Here is a 12,226-nt window from a genome sequence, read left to right as displayed (position 1 = left end):
TTCATTTTCCACATTCTCATTTCCATATAGCTCTGCACATCCACCTTTCAGTACCCATCTCCCTGTCTCCTGAGACTGATGGTCTATTAGTAAAATCCTTCATGTCCTCAGCAACCTCTCTGGAGGCTCCTTTCATCTGGCTCTTGCTCAAATGTGGTTCCTTTAGCAGCACTGCCTGCCCTTTAGGTCTCACAATTGGCAAACTGGGAAGGGTTCATCCCTGCTCTTTATTGCCACTTACAGACTTCCCCATGCTCTCCAACCACTCCCCCCTTCCCTGCTTTAAAATTAATGTCATCACACTGTACCATCTACTTCTGGTTCTTTTGAAAAATCATCTAAAGGACTTGGAGGTTTGTCTGAATCTTCCACGAATTTCTCTTTAGCTCCTGGCTCACTCTGCCACAAGTCTTTCCTTGATTTTGAGAGATTGCAGTATTATTTGGGTATGTAATTCTCCCAGGACCCTTTCCTCCTTGACATCCCCCTTCCATGATGATTTCTTCCACCTTACCTCAATTACTGACCTCTGTGGTCACACACCCACTCTAGACCCACTGTCTTCTTGTCACCTCCTAACTTTCTAGATCTTCAGATCCTTGATTCTCAAATATCCTTCAAACCCTCACCCACCAGACCACCAATCTATTGATCCTACTACCACCTTTTCACTCATCCATCATGGCCTTCGCTTCCCTACATCCTCAGCTTAGTCAACATTATAGGCCCTCCCTTGCAAACTTTCTCAATTTTCTGTGATCAATCATTTTGAATATTCTTTCATATACCTTAATCTGCTTGCTTTCTCTTCACTAAACTTGCTAAGCAAACCCTTACCCTCGTTAAACACAGCTCTGTAACTCCTTCATTTGTGTATCTGAATAGCTGAATGTGGCTGTTTGGTATTGTGATTTATAAGAAATTTGTATTTCTCATCTGAATGACCAAAATATATTCTCATGGGTATTTCGTCTTTGGCTACACAGTTCCTGGCTCACAGTTTCCAAAATCCTTGGAATGTCCTAAGTACTGAGAGTGATAAATGTGTCTTTTGTCATATAAATGAAGGTGACATTTGGACCCCATCCAAGGGTGGGGGCTGGTTGCCAGGAGGACCAACCACATGCTTAGAAGTTTGGAACTTTTAGTTCCACACTCTTCCCCCCACAACATGGACCTTTGGGCAGGCGAGAGGGGCTGGAGGTTGAATAGTCAGCCAATAGCCAGTGACTTAGGCAATCATGACTATGCAATGAAGCTTTCATAAAAACCTAAAAGTGGGTTCAGAAAGATTCTGGGTTGGTAAACACATGGAGATTGGGGAGAGTGGTGTGCCTGCAGGGGGCATGAAGGGTCTGAACCCTTTCTCCTCCATACCTCACTCTATGTATCTCATCATCTGGTTGTTGTTTGTATTCTTTATCATATTCTTTAATAAACTGGTAAACACAAATGTTTCCCTGAATTCTGTGAGCCATTCTAGCAAATTAAAAGAACCTAAGGAGGAGGTCACTGGAACCTCCAGTCTGTGGCCAGGTGTTCAGAAGAACTGGTAAGAGCCTGGGGCTTGCAACTGGCATGTGAAGCGGTGGCAAGAGGGAGGGGCACAGATTTTTATGACTGGACCCTTAACCTATGGAATCTGATGTTATCTTCAAGCAGATAGTGTCAGTATTGAGTGGATTCAATTCTCAAAATTCCTGGTGATGGAATTGCTGTGTGTTTGTGTTGGGGGGGGCGGGGGGAGGGCTGGTGCAGGGAAGGCCTCAACATTGGAACTGAAATTGGGAAAAGTTGGTGTCAGTAGAGACCAGAAAAAAAATGCACAAATCTCTGTCTCATTTTAACTTCATAGAAATTACTTAACGTGGGCATTTTATGTTGTAGAGCAATTACGTTACTTTCACTCTTCCTCTCTGTTTCATATTCTTCTCAAATCCCTAACACTTCATCCCTATTGTTTATTCTAGGTCTCTGCTTTCACTGAGTTTATAGAAACTATGAGAATAAAAATTCTATGAGCTCCCACCAACACATCTACTCATCTTCTATAAACAGTACACAGACATTTTTTCTCCTTTCCTTTCAGTGGAATAAACTCCAAGTGTTCCTATTCAAAGTCAAACCTTCCACATTTTCTCTAGATTCCATTTGCTCTGGCCCTACCTAAAAGCCTCACTCTTGAATTTTTTGTCTCTCCTTCATCAAATTATTCCTTTCAATTGTACTATTAACATTAGTAAACAAATATATATAATGATATATATATATATATATATATATATATATATATACACACACACACATATATACATACCCATTTTAACCCCATTCCTTGCTTTACCTAGCTCATCCATCCTTTGACAGCAAAATTTCTTGAAAGAACCATATATATATATATATATATATATATATATATATACACAATGTCACAACTTCCCTCTTTCTTTTACCTGTTGAACTGACTCCAGTCAAGCTTTTGTCAAAATTTCCAATGACTTCCACTTTGTTAAATCCAAAATCATTTTCATTCTTCCTCTTGTTTGACTCATCAACATCATCTGGTATTTTCTTCACATGGCTTTTAGGAAACCACTGTCCTGTTTTACCTTCTGCCTTGCTAACCTCTTAACACTTAAGTGACCCAAGATTTACTCTTTAGAATGCTTTTTCTTATCTGTCTACACTCATTCTCTTGTTGGTCCTATCCAATTTCTTGGCTTTAAATTTTATCTATATCCCAAAGACTCCAATATGTAAATCTCCAATATGGACTTTTATATCTAACTATTTGAAAAGTCCACCTAAATTTTCTAAAATTGAGTAGCTCTCTTTCTAATGCCACCAAAACTGACCCTCAGTTAATGGTGACTACATTACTCCAGTTGTTCAGATCAGAAATTTTGGTGTCATTCTTGACTCTTCTTTATCTGTCATGTTTCTCTACTATCAAAATATATTTAAAAAAAACAAACAGGGGCACCTGGGTGGCTTAGCCAGTTAAGCACCTGACTTTGGTGCAGGTCATGATGTCATGGTTTGTGAGTTTGAGCCCCACATGGGGTGAGCTCAAGCCCCGCTTCAAATGAGCTCCACTTCTCTCTCTCTCTCTCTCTCTCCCCCTCCTCTGTCTCTCATGGGATTCTCTTTCTCCTTCTCTGCCCCTCGCTTACTTGCGCCCTCTATCTCTCAAACAAACAAACAAACAAACAAACAAACAAACAAACACCATACCACTTCTTACCACCTCAACTGCAAACACTCTCATTCATACCACTAGTATCTCTTAGAGACCCTCATGACTGGTATCTTCTTTCCCCATTCTCTTCTACAATCTATTGTCAACCCTGCAGCTACAGTGGTTATATTAAAACCAAAGTCAGATTTTCCATACCACTCTGTGAAAATCTCACAGGCTTCCTACTTCCCTCAGAGTAAAGCCAAAGTCCCTATACTGGCTAAAAATGGCTATAATCTGGCTTCCTTTTACCTTTTTAACTCATTTCCTCCATGTTCAACTACTGCAGTCTCCTTGCTATTCCTGGATCAGCTGAGGTTTGCCCTGCCTAGCGACTGGGCAGTGTTGTTCCTTTTGCTTCATTTGCTCTTCTCCACCATCCATATTGATTGTTCATGTCCTTTCCTCCTGCTTTTATTCAGATGAGTCCTTCTCAGTGAGGACTTTACCTGTTCATGTTTTTAAAAATGTCATCCTGCATCCTAGCACCTCCTATTTCCCTTCCCTACTTGTGGATGGTTAATTTTATGTGTTAACCTGACAGGGCCACAGTTTTATGGTATATGCCCAGATACATGGCTAAATGTCATTTTTGGGTGTGTCTATGGGAGTGTTTCTGGATGAGATTAGCATTTGACTCTTCATGCTGAGGAAAGCATATTGCCCTAACCAGTATGAGTGGGGCCCATTCAATCCACTGAGGTTCTGTATAGTACAAGAAATCAGGGAATAGAAAATTGGCCCTCTGCTGGATTGTTTTCAAGCAGGGACATCAGCCTCAGGCTCAGACTGGAACTTACATCATCAGTTTTCCTGGTTCACCGATCTTCAGACCTGGGCTAAAACTATACCACCTGCTGTCTTGGCTTGCAGATGGCAGATGGTGGGACTTCTCAGCCTCCATAATAGTGTGAGCCAGTTTTTTATTATATCTATATTATGTATGTCTACCTGTCCATTTCTCTGGAGAATTCTGACTAATATAATACTTAATTTCCCCTGATAGTATTTATCACCCCTTAACAGTTTAGAAACAACATATATTCAAAAATTGTCTCTCTTCACAGAAGGTAAGCTACATGGGAACAGGGAAATTGTTTTGTTCAAGGCTGTGAATAATGCAGGGCATGCAAGAGTAACTGAATTTTTAAAAATATGAATAGATGAGAGTAATATAACATATACAAGAGAGAGAATAATTATAAAGTTAGCAATGGAAATTTAAGAATTGGATCAAGAGCCCAAATGCTGGAACCAGCCTTGGGAATAAGTAGAAACAATCTTCTTCTGAAAAATAAGAGCAAAGAGAGAAGAAGAATAAAAGGAATGAGGGACTATAAAAGCAAGTTCTAAGGTGGGATAGTGCGGATTTAAGAGATTTCAATTCTGACTACCCCTATTTTTCCATTAAGGCAGTAACCATCTATTAAAAATGAGGGAGTGAAGACAGATGCAGTGCATACAATCAGTGGTAAATATTTTGAAACTTTAACTCAGTGAGTATGCGTTGACTTCGATTAAGTAAGCTAGAGAAGAGTAAATTGTTAATAGCAATATTGATACCTGAGCCTAAAATGAGTGATTTGCAGTGGATTTTTAGCTGCTCAGGAGCAGAATAGAGGGAATGTGTGTTTAGATTGATACAGAAAGGATGATTAGCATAGTGAGCATGGCCAAACTTGGTGAAGATGATAGAATTAAGAATCCTGCAAAAAAATGTACTTGAAACTCCTTTGCATTTTAACAAATATTTAGAAATAAGCATATAATTGTTCACAGTGTTTCTTTATTGTCCTTTTAATGTCCATAGGATCTGTGGTAATGCTCCCTCTTTCATTTCTGATATTAGTTTTGTGTCCTTTCTTTTTCTCCCAGCCTAACTGGAGGCATATCAATTTTACTTATCTTTTCAAAAAAAAAAAAACAAAAAACAGATTTTGGTTTTATTGATTTTCTCTATTGATCTCCTGTTTTCAATTTTGTTGACTTTTGCATTAATTCTTATTACCGGCATACATTGGAAATATAAGAGGGTCGTTCCAGACCACCACAATAAAGCCAATATTGCTTTATTAAATATAGCTCCCTAGTTACATTTTAACATAGAATTATATTAAAATATAGCAAGTCAAATGAATTTTTTGTTTCCCACTGAATATGAAGATTATGTTTACACTACATTATAGTCTATTAAGAGTGTAATAGCATTGTCTAAAAAACAACGTAATTCCTTAATTATAAAATATTTCATTGCTAAAAAATGCTAACCATTATCTGAGCTTTCGGCAAGTCATAATATTTTTGCTGGTGGAGGGTCTTGCTTCTATGTTGTTGGCTGCTGACAGATCAGGGTGATGGTGGCTAAAGGTTGGGGTAGCTGTGGCAGTTCCTCAAAATAAGACAACAGCAAAGTTTGCTGTGTTGATTGACTCTTTAAGTTGAACACATAGGGGCCATTGTAGGTCCTTAATTGGCCTAATTTCAATATTACTATACCTCAAGTAACAGGGAGACCTGATAAGAAGGAAAGAGACAAGGGAAAGGCTGGTCTGTAAAACAGTCAGAATATACTTAAAATTTATTAAGTTTGCTGTCATAAATTGGTGATGTCTGTGGTGCCTCAAAACAATGACAATAGTTAACACCAAATATCACTGATCAAAAATCACCTCGGCATACCTGGGTGGCTTAGTCTGTTGAGCGTCTGACTTCAGCTCAGGTCATGATCTCATGGTTCTTGAGTTCGAGCCCTGCATCGGGCTTGCTGCTGTCAGTGCAGAGCCTGCTTGGAATCCTCCGTCCCCCTCTCTCTCTGCTCCTCCCCTGCTCATGTTCTTTCTCAAAAACATAAAATAAGATAAATAAAACATTTAAAACAAATCACCATAACAAATATAGTAAGTCTGAAATATTGTGAGAAATACCAAAATGTGACACAGACATGAAGTGAGTTAGTGCTGTTGGAAAAATGGCACCAATAAACTTGCTTGACTCAGAGTTGCCACAAACCTTCAATTTGTAAAACAACTGCAGTATCTGTGAAGCACCATTAAGTGAAGCACAATAAAATGAGGCATACCTGTATTTCTTTTACTGTGGGATGAATTTTCTCTTATTTTCTCAGTTTTCTGAGGTGGAAACTTAGGTTATGAGTTTTCAATATTTCTTCTTTTCTTATATATGCGTTTAATGCTACAAATTTCCCTCTAAGCACTGCTTTTGCTACATCCCACAAATTTTGATAATTTGTTTTCATTTTCATTTAGTTCAAAATATTTTTAATGTCCCCTTGAGATTTCTTTGACTGATGTGTTATTTAGAAGGATGCTATTTAGAGGCGTCTGGATGGCTCAGTCAGTTAAGCGTCCGACAATGGCTCAGGTCATGATCTCACGGTTTGTGAGTTCGGGCCCCATGTCTAGCTCTGTACAGACAGCTCAGAGCCTGGAGACTGCTTCGGATTTTGTGTCTCCCCCTCTTTCTGCCCCTTTCCTTCTCACTCTCTGTCTCTCAATAACAAATAAAACGTTAAAAAAATTTTTAGAAAGATGCTATTTAATCTCCATGTTATTTCCCAGTTAGCTGTTACTGATTTTTTTTCATAATTGCTCTATTTTTCCCCTATAAAATGTATCAACTTTTCTATTGAAATGTGCTACATTGCCTACCTTTTACCTTCATTCCCCTAGTGAGTGCAGTGATGACTGTGATCCTAAGCTGAATTTCTCTCCAACAATTACTCTTCACTAAGAGAATGGCTTCAGTTAAGGTTATGTCCCTCCTGGGAGTCAGCCCACTGAACTTGACTGGTTAGTTCAAGAGACCTAATGGTCTGTATCCCATGCATCACATAGCATAACTGTGAAGGGCCAGCCAAATTCTACAACTCCCTGTAGGATCAGCTGAGTCCTTTACAGCAACTGAATCACAGCTCTGCTTCCCCTTCTGCTCAGTCCTTCCCTCATCCCTCACAGTGGTTGTTTCTGCGACTTCTACCCAATATTTCTCTGCACACAAATATCAGAGTCTCATAAAGTTTGACCTATGACAATTGTACTGGAATTATTCAAGGGGGCAAAGTCTAAAGTGAGCTGTTTAGAACTAGATCACCAGCAAGCGAGCAGTAGTAAAAACTTCCTCGGTAGAAGTAGATTAAACATTGTAGGTCCAGGCATCTGGTTATGGTGAAATTATTAAAATGTTCAGTGGTACATAACTGGGAAAAGATAGATATTAAATGGAATTCACTGGCAGGTAAAATTTCTCATTAGTTTCAGAATTTCAAAAATAATAATTTTAAGGACTTTGGAATTTGATGGTTATTTCTGGAGGTCATTGATACGTTGGAGGCCAGGAAAATCTGAGGGTGATTATCACTTATATGAGTAACAGTATAAAACTCAGAGGGTCTCCTGTGGCCATAGGTGAGTGAAAGCTGAAGATTCAGTATCTAATTAAAGAAGAGTAAAGCTTCTTAGAAAGCACATTATTCAGCTCCAGGAGGTCTATGATGCCAAGATCAGGTCCCAGGTTCAGAAGAAGTAGAACTCTGGAACCTGGGATGTGAATATCTGGTATGTAGAATTTTCCAATCTCCAGAAATCCCTAAACCTTTTGAGACTATTAAAACGTTACAGTGCTCCTATTAATTAACAGTCTAGCCTAATTTGTTTGAGCTGTCTTCCCTGCCAGATCAAATGTGCTCTTCTCAGGATATGCCCCTACTTCTCCCCTGACTCTCTCCCATCACTAAGCCAATAACTATGGGGATATCACAACCTAACCCAATTCGAGGAAGTGCTGAGTCTGCTAACACAGCAACAGGATGGTGTGCTGAAGGAAAAGCTAGCCAATATCTACTGGCTGGATCCCGGAGGGTCCATGTGGGATTACATTCAGAGGATGCTGGATAAAAAAGAGTTTATTGATGTGACAGCACTCTCCTAGGTTACAGGATTTAAAATACATGCAAAGTCCCTGGGAGAGGGGCAAACAAGGTGGTGGGAGGGCTCCCAGAAGCTTGGAGAAAGTAAGTGATGGGTTACACTGTGCAGGTAGGAGTGTTAGAACTGCTGTAGCTTACAGCTGTAGAGGGATCAAAGGGTTTACAGAAGTAGGCATGCCTGAGTGGTTATACTAAATAGGTCAGAAAACCTACTAGATCACTATGATTCATGGGAGAAAATTCCACTTAACCAAAAGAACAAGGAATGTGCTAGTGAGAGAAGCGTGGGCACTGCTGAGATAGATGTTCAGTGGTGGCTGTCCTCTAGAGGCCAGGGATGACAGTAGGAGATGCTGTTGATAACTGGGCTCACTGACAGCGATGGAACTCATGGGATCTCTAGTTAATAGAGGCAAGGTGGCAGTGCTGAGCTGTCAGAAACTCAACGGGACAATTATTATAATGAACGGCCACATCAGACTGGGGGCCAGGAGAGGACCTGCAGAAATCTACAGACATGGTTCTCCGAGTACGATATGCCAGCAGCCAACAAAGGTACTGCTCAATATGTACAGCCAAAATAAAGGATGGATGATCAGGAGGCTGAAGGCAGTTACCCTAATTAAAAAAAAAAAAAAAGTCAATCTTTTACCCAGATTCCATACATGAACCAGTTTTCAGATCTAGAAATTGTTGGTTACAGGAGAGACTTGTACCTCAAAGGACAGAACTTGCAACACCACAGCAAGGGTACACAGTATCAACCCCCCCCCACCCCAGTCCATCCCCAATTGCCAGTGCCACTTATTTGGGTAATTTTACACTAGAGCAAGGGGTAAGAGCCTAAACCTTCCAAGATATCTTCATACAGGGTCCAAGTTGCTTAAGCTACCCAGAGGACCAAAGCACCATTGTGGTCCTCCTGTTTGGGGCAAAATTGAGGGGACTTAATCAATGGAGTCAGGTCCCAATGTGGCTCACAGTGAGTTCACAAGGACTACTGGGTTTTTAGACTCATTTTGCCTCTGAATACTTAACTGAAATAGATTTCACTTAGCTTTTGAAAAAAAAACCCACACTGGCTGCTTGGCTTGAAGGTTAAAAATCATCATAGTGGGAAAGGCAAAGTCTGAAACTTGCTCTCACAATGGTCTTGGATGTATTTCTATTGAAACCGGGGGAGAATAAGCAGAGATTATTGGCATTACTAAAGACATAATGGATTCAGGATTAGTGACCCACATTATATCTCCACTTATCTCACAAAATGGGTCTCTACAAGACCCAGATAGATCCTAGGTTCATGGTGGACTTCTTATTGAAAAGCTTGTCTAGAAGAAATCTCAAATGCAGTCGCTTTGCTAGATGTGGCATCTTTGCCCAAGTTGGTTAACATGTCAAGCACATGGTATATAGTATGTGATCTGGCAAGAATGTTCTTTTCCGAATCTTCAGAAAAGAGGCCAAGAAACCATTTGTATTCGCTTCAAATGGACAATAGTATACTTTCACAGTCTTAAATTAGCACTGTGTTAATTCTCCTGCCCTAAATCAAGATACAGTCTGAAGGTACCTCAACTATAGATTTTACCAGCTTAGTGGACATGTTCCCAGAGGGAGAATGCTTCCAAAAAAAAAAAAAAAAAAAAAAGGTTCAGTGAGTGTTCCTTCATCTTTAAGCTATGGTTGCCAGCAGGTTACTTTCGGCTACTTGTGTCAATTTCTCTCCTAGCTGTTCTTCCCAAGAGCACTCTCCAAAACACCCCTGAATGCAAATTGCAGAAACTGATAGTCTCTGTTTCCCTGGGAACTGGTCTTCCACAACTTCTAACCCACCGTAGAATTTACTCATTTATTGTTTTTATTGCTATTTTTCTCTTTTCTTTATACAACATGAGATCCATGAAGGCAGGAATTTTTGTTGGCTTCCTTTTTAGACGTAAATCAACATCCTAGAACAGATCTTGACTTGTTGAAAGCACTCAAGGAATATTTGAAAAATGCATGTTGTACATGAAGACTTAATTTTTTAAGTTTAACTGTGACTGGTTTTGTAACTCCAATTCTTCCAAAACCATTTTATCTTTTAGAGCATCTTGCTATGTGACCTAACTTTTTTGAAATATATTTTCTGAAAACTAAAGGCCTTATTTTAAGTATATCTAATGATCATAATTAGCTATTAGTTTTCAAATAGCTTGATAATTTTTCAAATTATCTGCACAACTGTTTATTTTTACTTAAATAGCATAGAAAAGCACAATAGAAAGGTAATGTTACAACCCAGAGATAAATACTATTAGATATCTATCCTTTAATACTTCTCTCTAAGCACTACACACACACACACACACACACACACACACACACACGTTTATTTATTTTTGAGAGAGAGAGAGAGCTCTTAGCACAGAACCCGGCGTGGGGGCACAATCTCATGAACTGTGAGATCATGACCTGAGCTGAAATCAAAAGTAAGACAATTAACTGACTGAGCCACCCAGGTGCCCATCACTACATATATTTTTAATTTACCTAAATAAGATATTGTATCTTCTTTTTTGTTATCAATGTTTTTACCTTTTGTTTAGTTTGATTACTTGCACTACCCCCAGTTCAATCCCTTTCCCTGTTACCAAGGTTTATATTCTACTTTTCTCTTTGCATGTATAATCGTTTACAAACATGCTTACACCTTTTGAGTTTGGGCATGATTTGTTTCAAGTATTGTGATAGATAGAGGCATCCCCCAGATCCCCCTTCAACCAAGGGCTAGAAGCTGGGAGTACTGTCAGCCATGGCCTCAGCCCTCAGTTCCTTAAGGGATTACCTTAGGGGCAGAGAGGTGCCTCACTCAAGGTCACACCATTTCCTGAGCCCAAGTGACAGAGTATAACTTACTGGCCATTCTGTCCCAGTGCAGGGACATTCTGATGGCCCGTTTTAATTTCAGACCGTCCTGCGAGGTCAGCTTAGATTTTCATGAGGCCTGTTTCACTGTCCAGTTTCACCTTCTGCCCAATCTTCCTTTTCCCGTCCCTTCCACAGGCATTGATTCTAAACCACTCCCTAATAAATAGCCTAAAGTGTAAATTCCATCTGAGATTCTGCTTCCTGGAGAATCCAACCTGAGTAACAGAGCCTATTATGTATTCATCTCTGCATCTTGCTTTTCTCCCTCACTATAATCATGGATTCTGTCCCAGACAATTGACATACATCAAACGCTCTCTTTTGAATGACTATGTAATTTCCCAGGGTTTTCATGTATCACAATTTGTTCAACTTTCCATACGAGGGAACATTCTAGTGGTTTCCAAATTTTATTTTTAACCGTACGTAAAGTTACTGAAATAAATGTCCCTGTCACAGACCAATTCAAACTCAAAATTACATGATTACTTGTGAAATTCCTATTACTTTTCTTCACTAATCACTTCTCCTTTATTTCTTTAATGAAGTCCACAGTAGTCCACTTATGCCTTCATCTACTTTCTGAGAGTTCTAATATTATCAACACAGGTCATTAATTTAAGGAGTTCATGGCTGGTATCTATAGAATTAAAGTCTTCACAATTTCTCAGCCAGTCTTCTTCTCCTAATTTTGTGAAATACATAAAAACAATACTATCAATATTTGTCTTTAGCTGGGATAAATCGCTCCCATAAAAAAAATAATGCCAACTTTGCTCCCGTCTTAATCTAATCCACATGCACTGAAGAAAATATTAAAACCTATAAACTTCGAAATCATAGACTAAGTTGGAATCCTGGCTATACAAAATATTCCATGTGATATCCAAGCACTCAAACTCTCTCAACTTTCCTCATTTGTAAAGTGTGCTTGTGTTACTGTGTTCTAGGGCACTGTAATCTTTACAGAACTGAAGATTCTATCTCTGGCAAAGTGCTTGGTATGGAGAAGATAGGCTATAAATCATTCTAATCATTTTCTTCATATTCTTGGATTTGTGTGCCCATATGCGTATATAAATGATATATTCACATTTTTTCTAAAAGTTATTTCTTTTGAAAGAAATCCA

General features: G+C 39.2%; 1 protein-coding gene across 1 annotated transcript in view; it reads right to left on the bottom strand.

The window, feature by feature from the left end:
* Positions 1-6,064, bottom strand: part of CXXC4 (CXXC finger protein 4) — a 55,068-nt gene extending 49,004 nt beyond the window's left edge. The window contains exon 1 of the mRNA XM_058721763.1: positions 5,918-6,064. The gene's annotated coding sequence lies outside the window, so the exon portion shown is untranslated. The remainder of the gene's footprint in view (positions 1-5,917) is intronic.
* Between the last annotated feature and the right edge of the window lie 6,162 nt (positions 6,065-12,226).

Source organism: Neofelis nebulosa, chromosome 3 (genome assembly GCF_028018385.1).
Source record: "Neofelis nebulosa isolate mNeoNeb1 chromosome 3, mNeoNeb1.pri, whole genome shotgun sequence".
NCBI classification, from domain to species: Eukaryota; Metazoa; Chordata; class Mammalia; order Carnivora; family Felidae; genus Neofelis; species Neofelis nebulosa.
This window is presented reverse-complemented; position numbering and strand designations above follow the sequence as displayed.